Consider the following 15,900-nt stretch of genomic DNA (forward strand, 5'->3'; position numbering starts at 1 on the left):
CATGTAGCTCAGTAGACAAATCTTGCTCATAATGTTATTTGGAACAGACTGTCACTTAAGGTACATCTACACTACAGGCCCTACAACTGCAGCTAAGTCGCTGTAGCAGAGACACTGGGTATGTCTAAACTGCTTTGTAAACCTGGATCTGTGGGACCCAGGCATGTGGACCTGGTGTTTCCACACCTATACTTGAGCATCCATATTGAATGTAAACCTGGGCTTCCAACAGTAGACTCAGGTCTCACAGCCATGCTAACATATCCATGCTGCGCTCCGCAGACCTTCCAACTCAGGACTTATGGCTTGACCTGTGTCAGCAGCTCCAGTAAGCCTAACTGAGAGCCTTCTGGTGTTCAGCCCTTTTGCAAATCAGGTCTCTTATTTATGTGCCTGATTAGGGCTTTAGGAACTTAACTTTCCTTTTGTTACTGGCTGGGTTAAACCTTGTTGAAACTGGGGAGCATAATCACTGCCCTTCATTTAGGATCATTGTAAGACGCCACTAAACTCCTTTATGGAACCACACAGTTGAAATAATAGGAACTCCCAGACAGAGGATGCTATCCATTCCTTAACTAGGCTGCTGTCTCACGAGGCATGGCTCTTAACATCTCACTGTAAGAGTTGCTAAGCCAGTGCAAGATCCAGGATAGCAGGGCTGGAGAGACAAAGGCAGTCAGAGCAGTGACCCTTGATAACTAGGAGCAAATGGAGATAAGCCCCACCTATTAAATCCCCTCCTTCATTCCTTTAAAGAAACAAAAAGCCTTTGTAGCAGCTGATTGATTTTTCTCTCTTGCCTCTAGCTGCACAAAGCAGAGACCAGCCTGGAGCAGAGGGGCTGCCGTTATTTTAAAAGCTCTTTCATAATCCACTTTCTTTACTGTAAGGCTAGTAATATTTCAATGGTTTCAAGGGGGGGAGATAGCTCAGTGGTTTGAGCATTGGCCTGCTAAACCCAGGGTTGTAAATTCAATCCTTGAGGGGGCCACTTAGGGATCTGGGGCAAAAATTGGGAATTGGTCCTGCTTTGAGCAGGGGGTTGGACTAGATGATCTCCTGAGGTCCTTTCCAACCCTGATATTCTATGATTCTATGACTTCCAGCCCTTTCAGTGCACTTCCAGAGTGCAGTATGGGTAAGGGAGGGCTGCCAGCACCTGTCAGCTTCAGCCCAGCAGCACCCTAGACTGCAAACTATGGAGGGAGAGGCTGCCAGCTTCAAGCCCCCTAAGTGAGCTCTTCTCTCCACTGCATGGACAGAGAGAGGAGCTTTTGTGGGGTGCAGAACAACTTCATATTTGCTGGTTGGTTGATTTTGTTTGGGAAATCTGAAATTGTTTTGGGTGCATCAGAAATATTTTTTGGAGGACCACTGGAGATATGTTTCTGGATTCTGTATATATCTAATTGCCAGCCCCAGCCCCACCACTTATTCTAAGTATATGCTGCCCAAAATACCCACAATTCCCTCTCATGGTCCTCACTAGACTAAGCAGAACCCACAATGAACAAAGGGTTATTTTTAATATTATTTCACCTGAGGGCCTCAGGTTCTTGAAGGTCTTTAGCAATGAGGAGGGGACAAATACAGCAGAACCTCAGAGTTACGAACACCTCAGGAATGGAGGTTGTTCGTAACTCTGAACAAAACATTATGGTTGTTCATTCAAAAGTTTACAACTTAACATTGACTTAATACAGCTTTGAAACTTTACTATGCAGAAGAAAAATGCTGCTTTCCCTTTTATTTTGGTAGTTTACATTTAACACAGTACTGTATTTTTTTTATTTTTATTTTTTGGTCTCTGCTGCTGCCTGATTGCATACTTCCGACTCCAAATGAGGTGTGTGGTTAATTGATCAGTTCATAATGCTGGTGTTCAGAACTCTGAGGTTCTACTGTATGGGAATATGACATCCTTTTCATAGAGTCATTTATCTGACCAAGGTGCTTGCCCCGCCGACTGTTTATAAATATAAAAATAAAATATACAGATCATCTTAAATGCAAAACTGAAATGCAATAGGTCCCAGCAGGAGACTGACCACTTTACTTTCCACAGTTTGCCACCAGATTGCAGTGCTATCATCTACTTTAATGAGATAGTGACCCAGGCAGGAGCCAGAAGATATCCTCCCACATCTTAATCCTTCTCAGTAACTTGACATCATCCCACACTATCTTTGTTGGCAGTGGTGTTGTTGTTGCTTTGTTGGTCCCAGGATATTACAGAGACAAGGTGGATGAGGTAAATAAATAATAGAAGGTAAAAGATAATGAGACAATAAACAGTATTAGCTCACCTACCTTATCTCTACTTCTTTGTGTGTCACAGGTTGGGCACTGTAACTAATAGAACAAAACCGAAGTTATTTTTTTCATGTACATCACCTCAGGATGATTTATACTACTTCACAAAACACTTAGCTCAGAGTTAGTTTAATCAGAGGCATTCTTTATTTAATGCAACTGGTAAAAATCAAGGAACTCACCAGTTGCAACATTAATATCCACACCCAGAAAAATTCACATGCTTTAACTCCCAAGAAACAAAACAACAGAATGGGATCACGCAACAGGATGCAGTATTGTATATAAAACCCAAAAGGAAGACACTGTTTTTGCCCCAAGGAATTTACAATATAATGTCCAGGCCCCTTGGCCTCATTCATTTGAGCAGTGACAGTAAAGTCAATGGCTCTACTCCAATGAGTAAGCTGCACAGACCATAGCTAAAAGGACAGACCACGCAAAACATTCATCAAAAATTGCGGCCTGTGCCCACACCCACAGGTCGAACCATGACCAGCTTCTTATAGGGAAGCCCAGCCTTCTAATTCCCTCCAATATTTTGCAGCAACAACTTCAGCAAAATATGAAAATTAAGCTGGTTACAGTCATGCTTCAATTCTCTCGCCTGTTTAAAAAAAAAGGTGGGGACACTGAGCAGTGCTCCAAAGCACTGCAGAAATGCTAGTGTAACCGCCAGATTTAGGTGGGTTTGAACAAGTTGCCATGCCGTGGCACCCCTGAGTGAACACAAGGCAGCCCTGCAAACCAGTTCCATTTCCCCCTTCAAGGGGCTCCTGAGATAAATGCCACACAGGCTTTTCCCCTCTGTTAATGCCCCTTCTCCCAGGGTCTAATTTACTGATAGAAAACAAAAAACTCAGTTGCAGGGCTTCTCATCTCCCCCCAGTCTGCTCTCTGCAGGAATTCCCTGCAGTCTCAGCCCCAGGACCCTCCGCTGGAGCCTACTCACTATTAGGAGTCGCTGATCTCCCTCAACAACCCCCCCACCCCTTCCTGTTGCTCTTTGTAGGGGACCCAAGGGACCCCTGTTCAGGTGTGCTTCCTTAGTAATCAGGGTTGGCTGACCCCAGGCCTCTAGCCAGCAAGGGGCAAGCCACCCTGTCACAGTGGGCTACATATTGCTGAGAAAATAAGACTTTTTTTTTGCTCATGGGGCTAAATTCCTGTAGGTTTAAAGCCAACAATCACAAGGCTGTCCCATGCATTTCCACAGAACAGCCAGCTGGCATTTCATGTCAGTGACTTGGTGAGAAGCACATTCGACTTACTCCTCATGGAAATGGGGACAACCAGCCCCACCCTGAAATATGGACTCCTGAACCTGCTGAAATACCCAGGGACTGAAGGTTAACACACACACACACACTCTGGCACACACCCCTAATTGTAAGTGTTGTGGAGCTGTGAGGATTGCATGGCACAAGGGATCATCTCCAGAGCAGTGTTCAGGGGGGAAGGGATGTGTGTGTTTGTGCAAGACAAGCCTGCACTGGCACTACCTGAGGTGTTCCTGTTCTGTAGATAACAGGTACCTTCGCATTGCAGGGCTGGCAGATGGGCAACCTTCCCCTCAAATAAAGGCAAAGTCCTTTCATCTTTGGATTTAATCAGCTTATAGGGGTCAGGATCATGAAAGGGTCTGAATCAAAGCTCTGCCGATGCTGGAGGCTATTCAAATTGCAGCAAATTCCCACCTCATGGGGCTTCCTCCAAGCTCACGTTGATGTTTGGCCTTGAGGAAGGTGCTTTACGACTCTCTTGCTTTGCAGTTTATGTGCAGGGGCAATGACATCACATTGTGCTCTATTCTGTAATATACCCAGGCATGAGTCATATCACTGCCTTGGAATTGCATTATCGGCACTTTGTTGTAGGTATCATAGATAGTAGCTTTTATAACATAAAATTAGCCAGGTTTATACTGTTGCCTGTCTGCATCTGCCTAAGCAGATATTTTGCAAAGTGGCAAAAATTTGGCAATTTGCTCGGAAGCATGTTCTTTACAAATTGTCTTAAATGTTATTCATTTAATGACAGAGAAAATTCATTAAGAGGTTGACCATGTGGGGAAGGGCAGGGGGACCATCCCACAGCAGGTGACCCCGGCAGCAGCCCAGCCACGGCAGGGGAGGACAGGGACCCCATGCAGCAGCCCTGTTGCAGTGGGTGGTGGAGGACGGCAGGGGGACCCCACAGTAGCCTAACCGCCGTGGGTGCTAGACCCTCCTCCCTCCCCATTTTGTCAGGGATATTTTTAGTAAAGATCATGGACAGGTCCATGAATTTTTGTTTATTGCCCATGACCTGTCCATGCTTTTTACTAAAAATATCTGTGACAAAATCTGAGCCTTAGTTATCAGTAGTTCATAGTCAAGCTGGAAGGGCATATCCAGTGGGGTCCCGCAGGGATCAGTTCTGGGTCCGGTTCTGTTCAATATCTTCATCAATGATTTAGATAATGGCATAGAGAGTACACTTACAAAGTTTGTGGATGATACCAAGTTGGGAGGGGTTGCAAGTGCTTTGGAGCATAGGATTATAATTCAAAATGACCTGGACAAACTGACGAAACGGTCTGAAGTAAATAGGATGAAATTCAATAAGGACAAATGCAAAGTACTCCACTTAGGAAGGAACAATCAGTTGCCCACATACAAAATGGGAAATGACTGCCTAAGAAAGAGTACTGTGGAAAGGGATCTGGAGGTCATAGTGGATCACAAGCTAAATATGAGACAACAGTGTAACACTGTTGCAAAAAAAAAAAAACACCTCATTCTGGGAGTGTTGTAAGCAAGACACGAGAAGTAATTCTTCCGCTCTACTCCACGCTGATTAGGCCTCAGCTGGAGTATTGTGTCCAGTTTTGGGTGCCACATTTCAGGAAAGTTGTGGACAAATTGAAGAAAGTCCAGAGATGGTCCAGAGAAGAGCAACAAGAATGATAAAGGTCTAGAAAACATGACTTATGAGGGAAGACTGAAAAAATTGGGTTTGTTTAGTCTGGAGAAGAGAAGACTGAGGGGGGACATGATAACAGTTTTCAAGTACATAAAAGGCTGTTATAAGGAGGAGGGAGAAAAATTGTTCTCATTAACCTCTGAGGACAGGGCAAAGAAGCAATGGGGTCCTGCAAAGGTAAGTTGCTCAGGTTTTGGCTTCAGCCCCAGATGGCAGGGCTTCAGATTTCTGCCCTGGACCCCAGCGAGTCTAACACTGGCCCTGCTTGGCGGCCTCCCTGAAACCTGCTCATGGCCCTGTAGGGCACCACAGTCCTCTGTTTGAGAACCACTAACCTATCAGATAATATCCTGTGCATACAGAGATAGATAGAGATATGTTTTTTATTTAGAAGGTTATATTTAGTTAAGTACAGTTAGTAGTAAGTGTGACAGGGTCGGGCCAGGTGGCTACAGAAGAGTAATTTTTTTTAGAAGCAAAAAAGGTATTTTTTTATTTGCATAACACACTTACAAAACAAAACAACAGCATATGCAATGTGTAACACAGCAACCAATCACAATTGTTTTCTCATTAGCTTCAGGGGAGGGAAGTGTTCAAGCTTGCCTGGGCCCAGAGCGGGGGGCTTCCTCGACTCTCAGGGTCTTCCACCCTTCCGAGTTACCTGGTGGTCCAAAGCGAGGGGGCTTCATCGACTCTCAAGGTCTGCCACCCCCTTGAGTTACCTGGCGCCACGCCCGAGTGTCACCAACAATTCCCTCCTCTGAAAGCACCCAACAAAAGGAGCAGGCTGTGGGGTGGACAACCCGGGGGGGGCACGTGCACCCATGTGTGAAAGGACCCCTCTAAGGTGGTGGTGTCCGCAGCAGCAATGGCTGGGGGTGGGGTCCCTTACTCTCTCCCCCAGTCAAAGGGTCAAAACAAAGGAAGTCAGACGGGGACACCGAGCAGAGAGCCTCAGACAGCGCCCACCACTCCTCAAAAGCATCAAGGGAGTCGGTGGACGCCGCCCAGAGGAACTCCGCCCGGATACGTGAACGTACCGAGGATCGGAAAACAGCCCCACAGTCACAGGAAACTCCATCAGCCAACCTCCTCTCTCTGGTTTTATAGATGGCCGTTTTAGCCAGGGCCAGGAGGAGGTTAACTAGGAGATCCCGCGACTTTGTGAGGCCACAGATGGGGAGTGCATAAATAAAAAGGTGAGGGGAAAAATGCAACCAAAAAGGTAATAAAAGATTTGTGAGGAGCCAGAAGAGGGGCTGCAGCCTGGCGCACTCCAAATATACGTGCGCCAGGGTTTCCCTCACACCGCAAAAGGGACAAGTATCTGGGATGGGGTTGAACCGCGCCAAGTACGTGCCCACGCTCACAGCTCCGTGAAGGAGCAGCCAACTAATGTCCCCGACGGGCCTTGGAACCAAGGTGGAATATAGACTGGCCCACCAGGGCCGCTAACCCTCCAAAGATGGCAGAAGGTCTCGCCACTTTGTGTCGGGGCGGGACACTAGGGTGAGGGCGTGAAGGGTGTGGAGCACAAGCGTGTATAGATGTTTCCTTGGCGCGGTTTGGAAGCATACCGGCTGCAGTTCATGCAGCCGGCTCGCCGTAAAGGGGTGAGGGAGTCGATTGGGTCTACGGGGCAGAGGTCCAATTAAAAAGTCCAGCGGGCCTGGGGTAGAGGGTGGGTGGGGCGTGCACTCGAGCAGGACCCGATCGAGGTAAGCTCTAGCAGCGGGCAGCAAAGCGGCCTTCACCTCCTGAAGTACACGCCGGGGGGTACGAGGTCTGGAGAGCCCCATGCGCCGAGCAAGCGTCAGGGGATCCAGCCAGTCTCCCCGGTCTTAGTCCAGGAGGTCTCCAACTCTTGTGACTTCTGCCAGGATCAAGCTCTGGCACACCGAGCGGGACTCCGCCACCTGCACACGGAGCTGGGGGTTGTGTAGCAGGGGCTCCGCGAGGAGATCTGCCCCCTCGGTGGCCGCCAAGGACCTGGTCATTAAAAACAGTTTCCAAGTCCGGAGGAGGTCCTGGTAGAAGACCGGCAGCCCAGAGAGATCTTGCGGAAGACCTCCCGGACAGAGATAAAAGAGCTGCCGGTCATATAGGAGCCCTCGGCGCAGGATGCTCCATGCCAAACTGCCTGCACCATAAAGGAGCCTCTGTAGGGCCTGGAGGCAGAAGACGCAGACCTGAGTGTGCAGACACTTCAGGCCCTGTCCTCCTTCCTTCAGGGGTAGATGAAGAACACCTACAGGGGCCCAGTGCATTCCTGACCAAAAGAATCCCAGAATCGATGTCCGGAGGTTGGTCAGGAAACCTGGGGCCGGGACCAGGGTGTTGAGCTGGTACCAGAGCTTGGACAGGACTAGTTGATTAAGCACCAGTGCTCTCCCACAAAGGGAGAGACATCGGAGTAGTCCCATCCATTTCCAGAGCTGCTCTATCACCCCGCCCTCTAAATATTCCCAGTTCTCCGGCGGAGAGGGATGTGTGGCAGAAAGGTAAACGCCGAGGTAGAGCAGCGGACCCGTGCTCCACCGGATGGTCTGAAGTGCAGGTGGGAGGGAGCTCGCCTGCCGCCAGTCTCCTACCGCTAAGCCAGAGCTCTTGACCCAGTTGACCCAGGTGGAGGAGGCTGCCGAATAGATGGCCTGGCAAGCCTCCACCCGTGCCAAGTCGCCCGGGTCCTGGACCACGAGGAGCACGTCATCGGCATACGCTGACAGGACCAGCCGCAGCTCCGGCTCCCACAGCACCAACCCTGTCAACCTCCTGTGGAGGAGACAGAGGAAGGGCTCAATCGCCAGAGTGTACAGCTGGCCCGAGAGGGGGCACCCCTGCCGTACTCCTCGCCCAAAGTTGACCGGTTCGGTCAGGGTCCAGTTGAGCTTAACCAGACACACTGCAGAAGCGTACAGCACCCGGAGAAACCCCACAAACTGGGGTCCGAAGCCAAACGCCCGCAGAGTGCTCAGGAGGTACCCGTGGTCCACCCTATCGAAAGCCTTCTCCTGATCTAGGGACAGGAGGGCGAACGACAGACCGTCTCTATGCCCGAGTTCCAAAGGTCCCGAACCAGAAATAGGTTACCAAAGATACTGAGGTCCGGGACAGTGTAGGTCTGGTCTGGGTGGATCACGTCCGCCAGCACAGACCCTAGCTGCAGCGAGATTGCTTTCATTACGATTTTGTAGTCCGTGCTGAGGAGCGAGACGGGACGCCAATTTCGTAAATCGTGGAGGTCCCCCTTCTTCGGCAGTAAGGCGAGCACAGCACGCCTGCACGAAAGAGGGAGGACCCCGCTCTGCAGAGACTCGGCCCAGACGGTGACTAGGTCTGGGCTGAGGACGTCCCAAAACACGCGGTAGAACTCCATGGTCAGCCTGTCCATGCCTGGAGACTTATTAGTGGGCATACGACGGAGGGCTTCTGAGAACTCGGCCAGAGTGAAAGGCAACTCTAGCTGGTCTTGGTCGCTCGCGCTGACCATAGGGAGCTCCTCCCAGAGCACTCTGCAAGTGCCAGGGTCGGTCGGATCCGGGGTGCCGTCTTCTGCCAGGAGGCAGGTGACGTGTTTCTTGGCCCCCCTCATTTTCTCCAGGGCATAGAAGAAGCGGGAGCCGCGATCCATCTCCCAAAGGAGGCGGATACGGGATCGAACAAAGGCACCCCAGGCCCGATGGTCCTCGAGGGCCCGGAGCTCCTCCCGCTTTTCCCGGCACGCTCCGCAGAGGAGCGGGTCCTCGGGGCTGGCAGCCAGATGCCTCTCCAGCTCTAAGACCTCCCGTTCCAACTGCTCAATCGCCGCATTTCTCCATCGGCTGGTGCCCCGGGTATAGTCGCGGCAGAAAAGCCGGGCGCGCACCTTCCCCAGGTCCCACCATCGCTGCGCCGAGGGAAAGGCATGCCGCTGCCCTCACCAGGCCAGCCAGAATTCCCGGAAGGATGTCACGAAGCCCTCATCCTCCAACAGGCTGTTGTTAAAATGCCAGTAGGCCGGCCCCGGCCTCTCCGCACAGAGGGAGGCTGTCACGGTGCTAGATGATGGTCAGAAAATGGGGCCAGCCGAATGCTGGAGGAGTGGGCTCGTGAAAGATGGAAGCATGATAAATAAATGCGGTCCAACCGGGAGTGGCTCGACCGATGGGCTTCCACCCGGACAAAGGTGAACGTGGAAGTGTCATCCGGGTGGTGGTCGAGCCAGATGTCCACTAGGGAGTGATGTTCGACTATCTCCCGGAGGGTGTCCGCGGTGGCCGGGCTCTGCTCGGTCCCCAAGCGGTCCTGTTCATAGAATCATAGAATATCAGGGTTGGAAGGGACCTCAGGAGGTCATCTAGTCCAACCCCCTGCTCAAAGCAGGACCAATCCCCGACTAAATCATCCCAGCCAGGGCTTTGTCAAGCCTGACCTTAAAAACTTCAAAGGAAGGAGATTCCACCACCTCCCTAGGTAACGGATTCCAGTGTTTCACCACCCTCCTAGTGAAAAAGTTTTTCCTAACATCCAACCTAAATCTCCCCCACTGCAACTTGAGACCATTACTCCTCGTTCTGTCATCTCCTACCACTGAGAACAGTCTAGATCCATCCTCTTTAGAACCCCCTTTCAGGTAGTTGAAAGCAGCTATCAAGTCCCCCCTCATTCTTCTCTTCTGAAGACTAAACATCCCCAGTTCCCTCAGCCTCTCCTCATAAGTCATGTGTTCCAGTCCCCTAATCATTTTTGTTGCCCTCCGCTGGACTCTTTCCAATTTTTCCACATCCTTCTTGTAGTGTGGGGCCCAAAACTGGACTCAGTACTCCAGATGAGGCCTCACCGATGTCGAATAGAGGGGAACAATCACGTCCCTCGATCTGCTGGCAATGCCCCTACTTATACATCCCAAAATGCCATTGGCCTTCTTGGCAACAAGGGCACACTGCTGACTCATATCCAGCTTCTCGTCCACTGTAACCCCTAGGTCCTTTTCTGCAGAATTGCTGCCAAGCCATTCGGTCCCTAGTCTGTAGCGGTGCATGGAATTCTTCCGTCCTAAGTGCAGGACTCTGCACTTGTCCTTGTTGAACCGCATCAGATTTCTTTTGGCCCAAACCTCTAATTTGTTTAGGGCCCTCTGTACCCTATCCCTACCCTCCAGCGTATCTACCTCTCCTCCCAGTTTAGCGTCATCTGCAAACTTGCTGAGGGTGCAATCCACACCATCCTCCAGATCATTAATGAAGATATTGAACAAAACCGGCCCCAGGACCGACCCTTGGGGCACTCTGCTTGATACCGACTGCCAACTAGACATGGAGCCGTTGATCGCTACCCGTTGAGCCCGACGATCTAGCCAGCTTTCTATCCACCTTCTAGTCCATTCATCCAGCCTATACTTCTTTAACTTGCTGACAAGCATACTGTGGGAGACCATGTCAAAAGCTTTGCTAAAGTCAAGGAACAACACGTCCACTGCTTTCCCCGCATCCACAGAGCCATTTATCTCGTCATAGAAGGCAATTAGATTAGTCAGGCATGACTTGCCCTTGGTGAATCCATGCTGACTGTTCCCGATCACTTTCCTCTCCTCTAAGTGCTTCAGAATTGATTCCTTGAGGACCTGCTCCATGATTTTTCCAGGGATTGAGGTGAGGCTGACTGGCCTGTAGTTCCCCGGATCCTCCTCCTTTTCTTTTTTAAAGATGGGCACTACATTAGCCTTTTTCCAGTCATCTGGGACCTCCCCCGATCGCCATGAGTTTTCAAAGATAATGGCCAATGGCTCTGCAATCACATCCACCAACTCCTTTAGCACTCTCGGATGCAGCGCATCTGGCCCCATGGACTTGTGCTCGTCCAGCTTTTCTAAATAGTCCCGAACCACTTCTTTCTCCATAGAGGGCTGGTCACCTCCTCCCCATGCTGCGCTGCCCAGTGCAGCAGTCTGGGAGCTGACCTTGTTCGTGAAGACAGAGGCAAAAAAAGCATTGAGTACATTAGCTTTTTCCACATCCTCTGTCACTAGGTTGCCTCCCTCATTCAGTAAGGGGCCCACACTTTCCTTGACTTTCTTCTTGTTGCTAACACATCTGAAGAAACCCTTCTTGTTACTCTTAACATCTCTTGCTAGCTGCAACTCCAGCTGTGATTTGGCCTTCCTGATTTCACTCCTGCATGCCCGAGCAATATTTTTATACTTTTCCCTGGTCATTTGTCCAATCTTCCACTTCTTGTAAGCTTCTTTTTTGTATTTAAGAGCAGCAAGGATTTCACTGTTAAGCCAAGCTGGTCGCCTGCCGTATTTACTATTCTTTCTACACATTGGGATGGTTTGTCCCTGTAACCTCAATAAGGATTCTTTAAAATACAGCCAGCTCTCCTGGACTCCTTTCCCCCTCATGTTATTCTCCCAGGGGATCTTGCCCATCAGTTCCCTGAGGGAGTCAAAGTCTGCTTTTCTGAAGTCCAGGGTCCGTATTCTGCTGCTCTCCTTTCTTCCATGTGTTAGGATCCTGAACTCGACCATTTCATGGTCACTGCCTCCCAGGTTCCCATCCACTTTTGCTTCCCCTACTAATTCTTCTCGGTTTGTGAGCAGCAGGTCAAGAAGAGCTCTGCCCCTCGTTATTTCCTCCTGCACTTGCACCAGGAAACTGTCCCCTACATTTTCCAAAAACTTCCTGGATTGCCTGTGCACCGCTGTATTGCTCTCCCAGCAGATATGTTCCTCGAGGGTGGTATTAAAGTCCCCTCCCAGGACCAGGCACTCGTGAGAATCTAAGGTGCCGAGGAAGGCGTACGCCCGCTGGTAGAATTGCAGCTGCTCCGGGCCCGATGTCTGGGCATAGATGTTAACGAGTTTAACCACGAGCCCCTCCATATGGACCCGGAGATGTAGCAGGCGACCCGGCACGGCCTCGGCGACCCCTAGCACCTCGGGCCGTAGGTCGGGGGAGAAAAGGGTCGCCACTCCAGCCTGTCGAACCGTGGCATGGCTAAAGTAGACCCTGTCCCTCCACTCCAGCCGTCAACTGTCTTCGGCGGTCGGGTCCGTATGGGTCTCCTGCAGGAAAACCACAGAGTACCCTCCCTCCCGAAGGAAGGAGAGCACCTGGGACCTGCGGAGAGCCATCCTACAACCCCGGGTTTTCAACGTTGCAATGGTGAGAGGTGTCATGGGGAGGGTTGGGGGGTTCCTCACTGGCAGGGACGCTCGCATCACCCAGCGGGCCGCGCAGCAGTCCGTGACCCATCCCGTAGGTGAGTAATTGTTCACGGAAGACGCGGACCCACCAGTAGGCCGCGGCATCCTGCTTCCCCGTCCCTTTACCTTCCTCCATGAGGGCCCTTGTGGCCTGGAGGATTTGAGAAAAGTCCCCTCGTCGCTGGAGAGCAAGCTGTACCTTGTTGCCGGAGCCACAGACATCCTCTAAAAACTTCCGCAGCTCTCCTTGCAGCTCATGGGGGGGTGGGGTTACGGTTTCCCGGTTGTTCCACGGCGGTGCCCTTGGTGCAGCCCTGTGGTCCAGTATAACGGACAAGCAGGGTGCGGACCCCCGACAGGGTGCCTGATGGGCTGGAGCTTGTAGGCCCGCCTCAAGCTCTGGGGCGATAGGGGGCGGTGGAGGGAAAATAGCAGCTCCTAATGGGTCGGGGCAGGAGAACACAAAGGCCGCTCCTTGGGGGTCATCAGTTGGGAAAGGGAAGGAGACAGCCCCGGGGGCGGCAATGACATTGCAGAAGGTAAACTGGATAGGGTTAGGGGTAGGGGCAGGGGCAGGGGCGGAGGTGAGGTTCTGGGTTTCGGGAGGCAAGCAGCTGGATGGTGGCACCTCCCAATCAGGCTCAAGGGTTAAGGGGGTGGGGAGGGAGCTCTCAGTGATACTGGGTTTAGCGGCCACAGCATCAGGAGGTGGATTATCTTCTGTAGGGCCCCCGCTCGGGAAGGAAGTCAATTGCTCTACACCAACGGGGGGTGCCCCTGGCAACTCGTGTCCCAGCTGCGTGGCGCCGGCTTATCACCTGAGCAGGCTCGGTGGTCGTTAGCGGGGTGCCATCAGCGGCTGGGTCAGTGGAGGAGTCCAGGGGCTCCTCGGAGGTGGGAGCGGAAGCAGCAGTTAAGGGGAGGGAGCATGGGGAAAAGAGGGGTGGAGTGAGGTCGCCCAGATCAAGATTTGCTGGCAAAAGGTCATCCTCCCCTGGGCGACCGGGGTCAGATCTAAGGCCTCGATCTCCTCGAACATGGAGGAGAGGACACTTTCTGCCACCCTGGGGTTCTCCCCGCCAGCACCCGCCACGACGGTTGCCTCGGGGTTCACGGGGGCTTCGGGTAGCGTCAGGACAGAAGGGGCTTCCTCAAGGGTCTCGGAGGGGAGGGTCTCCAGTGGAGGGGAGACACTACCCTCCGGTGCTGCCACGTCTTTCCCTGCTGACATCGGTGGATGGGATGCATTCGTGGGCAAAGCGGAAGGTTCGGCATCGGTGCCCCCCTTCCTGGTCTTCCCGGGGGCCTCCGCCTCGGGTAGATGAGGCGGAGCTTGAGCCTTCCGCTTGCCTCGCTTCCCCTGGACTAGGGCCCAGCCCTCCATGGCATCATCTGGGGGCTGGTTAGCAGGGGTCATGTCAGGGGGTAAAGACGATGGCTCAGGGACTTTGGGGGGGGAACGGTGGGGCACCATAAGGGAGGGAGGATTCTCCCTGGGGCAGGCTCTCTCCCATGCCTGGTGGTATCTCTGCCACACCCTCCTCCATAGGCCCCGCTAGATTGTCAGCAGCGAGGGTGGGGGCTCTCCCGCTCATCTGGGCGTTATAGGGGAGGTGCCCCTTGGGCCTGAGCAGGAGTAGCGGTGGTCTGAAGAGGCGGGAGGGTGGGTTCTGGTACTGGGTGGCCAGGGCTGTCGGCAATGACGGGGCCGATATCCTGCCGGGTCTCAGGGATCCCAGGTGCCCCTCCTTGGCGGGCTAAGGGGCAGTCCCTCCGGACATGCCCCAATGCCCGGCAGAGGTAGCACTGGGCTTCCCCCGTGGAAAAGTACACCCGGTAACGGGCCCCCTGATGGGAGACTAGGAAGGACCCTTCGAGTGCCACTCCGTCACGTGCCACCGATGGCAGTAAAAATTGCACTTGCTGGCAGAAGGAAAAAATGTGATGGAGAGTGGGGTCCTTGCAGCCCAACGGGAGAGGGCTGATAACAGAAACAGGTTTCCCCAGGGTGGAAAGGGCAGGTAGCAGGGCTGCATTGGGGAGAAAAGGAGGGACAGAGGTCAGGACCAGGCGGACGCCCAGGTCCTCTAGCAGCTCTAGGGGGACAAACACCCGCCCCACCGCCAGGCCCCTCTCCACCGCTTCCTGGGTGGCAGCCTCCGATGCTAAGAAGAAAACAACCTTCCCGTACATTTTGGAGGCCACCACAATGGCCGAGGGCCCCACCACCCTCGCCAATGCCAGCACGTAGGTCTCAACATGGGGCGAGGCGGGCACCAGGAGGCATAGGACACCGTGCTTCCTTGTCATGGTGGGAAAGGGGCCCCGGCTGCTATTGATGGTGGCGGAGGTGGTGCAGGGGAGAGATGACAAGGCGGCAGGTGGGGGGGCTGCCACCGCCCGGGCATACATTCTGGGGGCTGAGGGAGGGACACCCGCAGAGCTGGTGGAGGGGGCAGTGGGGGAGGACGCTGTGGTCGGTGGCGGAGCTGCAGCAGTGGGGGTGGCCCCTGCCATGGAGGGCCCGGTGGTTTTAGTGGGGCCCTTCCCGTTCTTCTTGCCCTGGCCTTTCCCGCCGGCTGGGGGGTGCTTCCCTAGAGTCTGGGGAGGCGATGGGCACCCTGGTGCCCTCCATTGTCGATGCCCCAGCGGGGGCGGTGGCAGGTGATTAACAGGAGTTGGGTCAGGTAAAAAGGGACAAGCTGTGGGGTGGACAATTCGGGGGGGGGGGGACATGAACCACCGTACGCTTGTCCAGAGAGTCCTGTTTGGTTGGCTGGTGCTTCTGGCCCACGCGGTGGAATCAGGGCAAGCAGCTGAGTCTAGAGGCAGATGTTAGACAGCCAGCAAAGATGGTGGAGTGTGGGGGTGAAGATTTTAGTGTGGGGGTTGGGAGGACACAGATGGATCGGGGGGCAGCTCCGTGCCACACCCCCTGTGTCCTTACAAACACAGTTAAGACACAATCAAGGCCTCCCCCCACACGAAATCACAGTTCGAAAGTTACTCAGTCTTAGGCCCCCCTCCATGGCAATTTGTAGATTCCCCCGGCGGTGTTCCTCCAGTGGACAGCTTTTTCTCTGTCTGTTCCGGGCTTTCTTTTTTGCATTCCAGAAATGCCAGAGCAAGTGATAAGAGTCCTCTCGACCAGAGACGGGTCTGCAGACAAACAGCAAGCGGCTGGGTCTGGGGGCAGGGGCCTTCCACTCTCCCCTTCTGGGGAAGCAGGCCGGCAGGCCCCCCCTCTTTTGGGGGGGGGGTTTCAGCTGGAGCGGCAGCAGCGTCTGAGGGCTGGCGGGGTGGGGCTAACAGTGAGCTGGCAGCCGGCCAGCACTCTAACAACAGCAGAGAAAGGAAAAAAAACAACAAAAAGAGAAGAAGGGGGGAGAGCGTCTGGCCCAGTCGGGGCGGGGGTGGAGCCGAAAGCCGGG

This window comes from Chelonia mydas, chromosome 7, assembly GCF_015237465.2.
Source record: "Chelonia mydas isolate rCheMyd1 chromosome 7, rCheMyd1.pri.v2, whole genome shotgun sequence".
Taxonomy (NCBI): Eukaryota; Metazoa; Chordata; order Testudines; family Cheloniidae; genus Chelonia; species Chelonia mydas.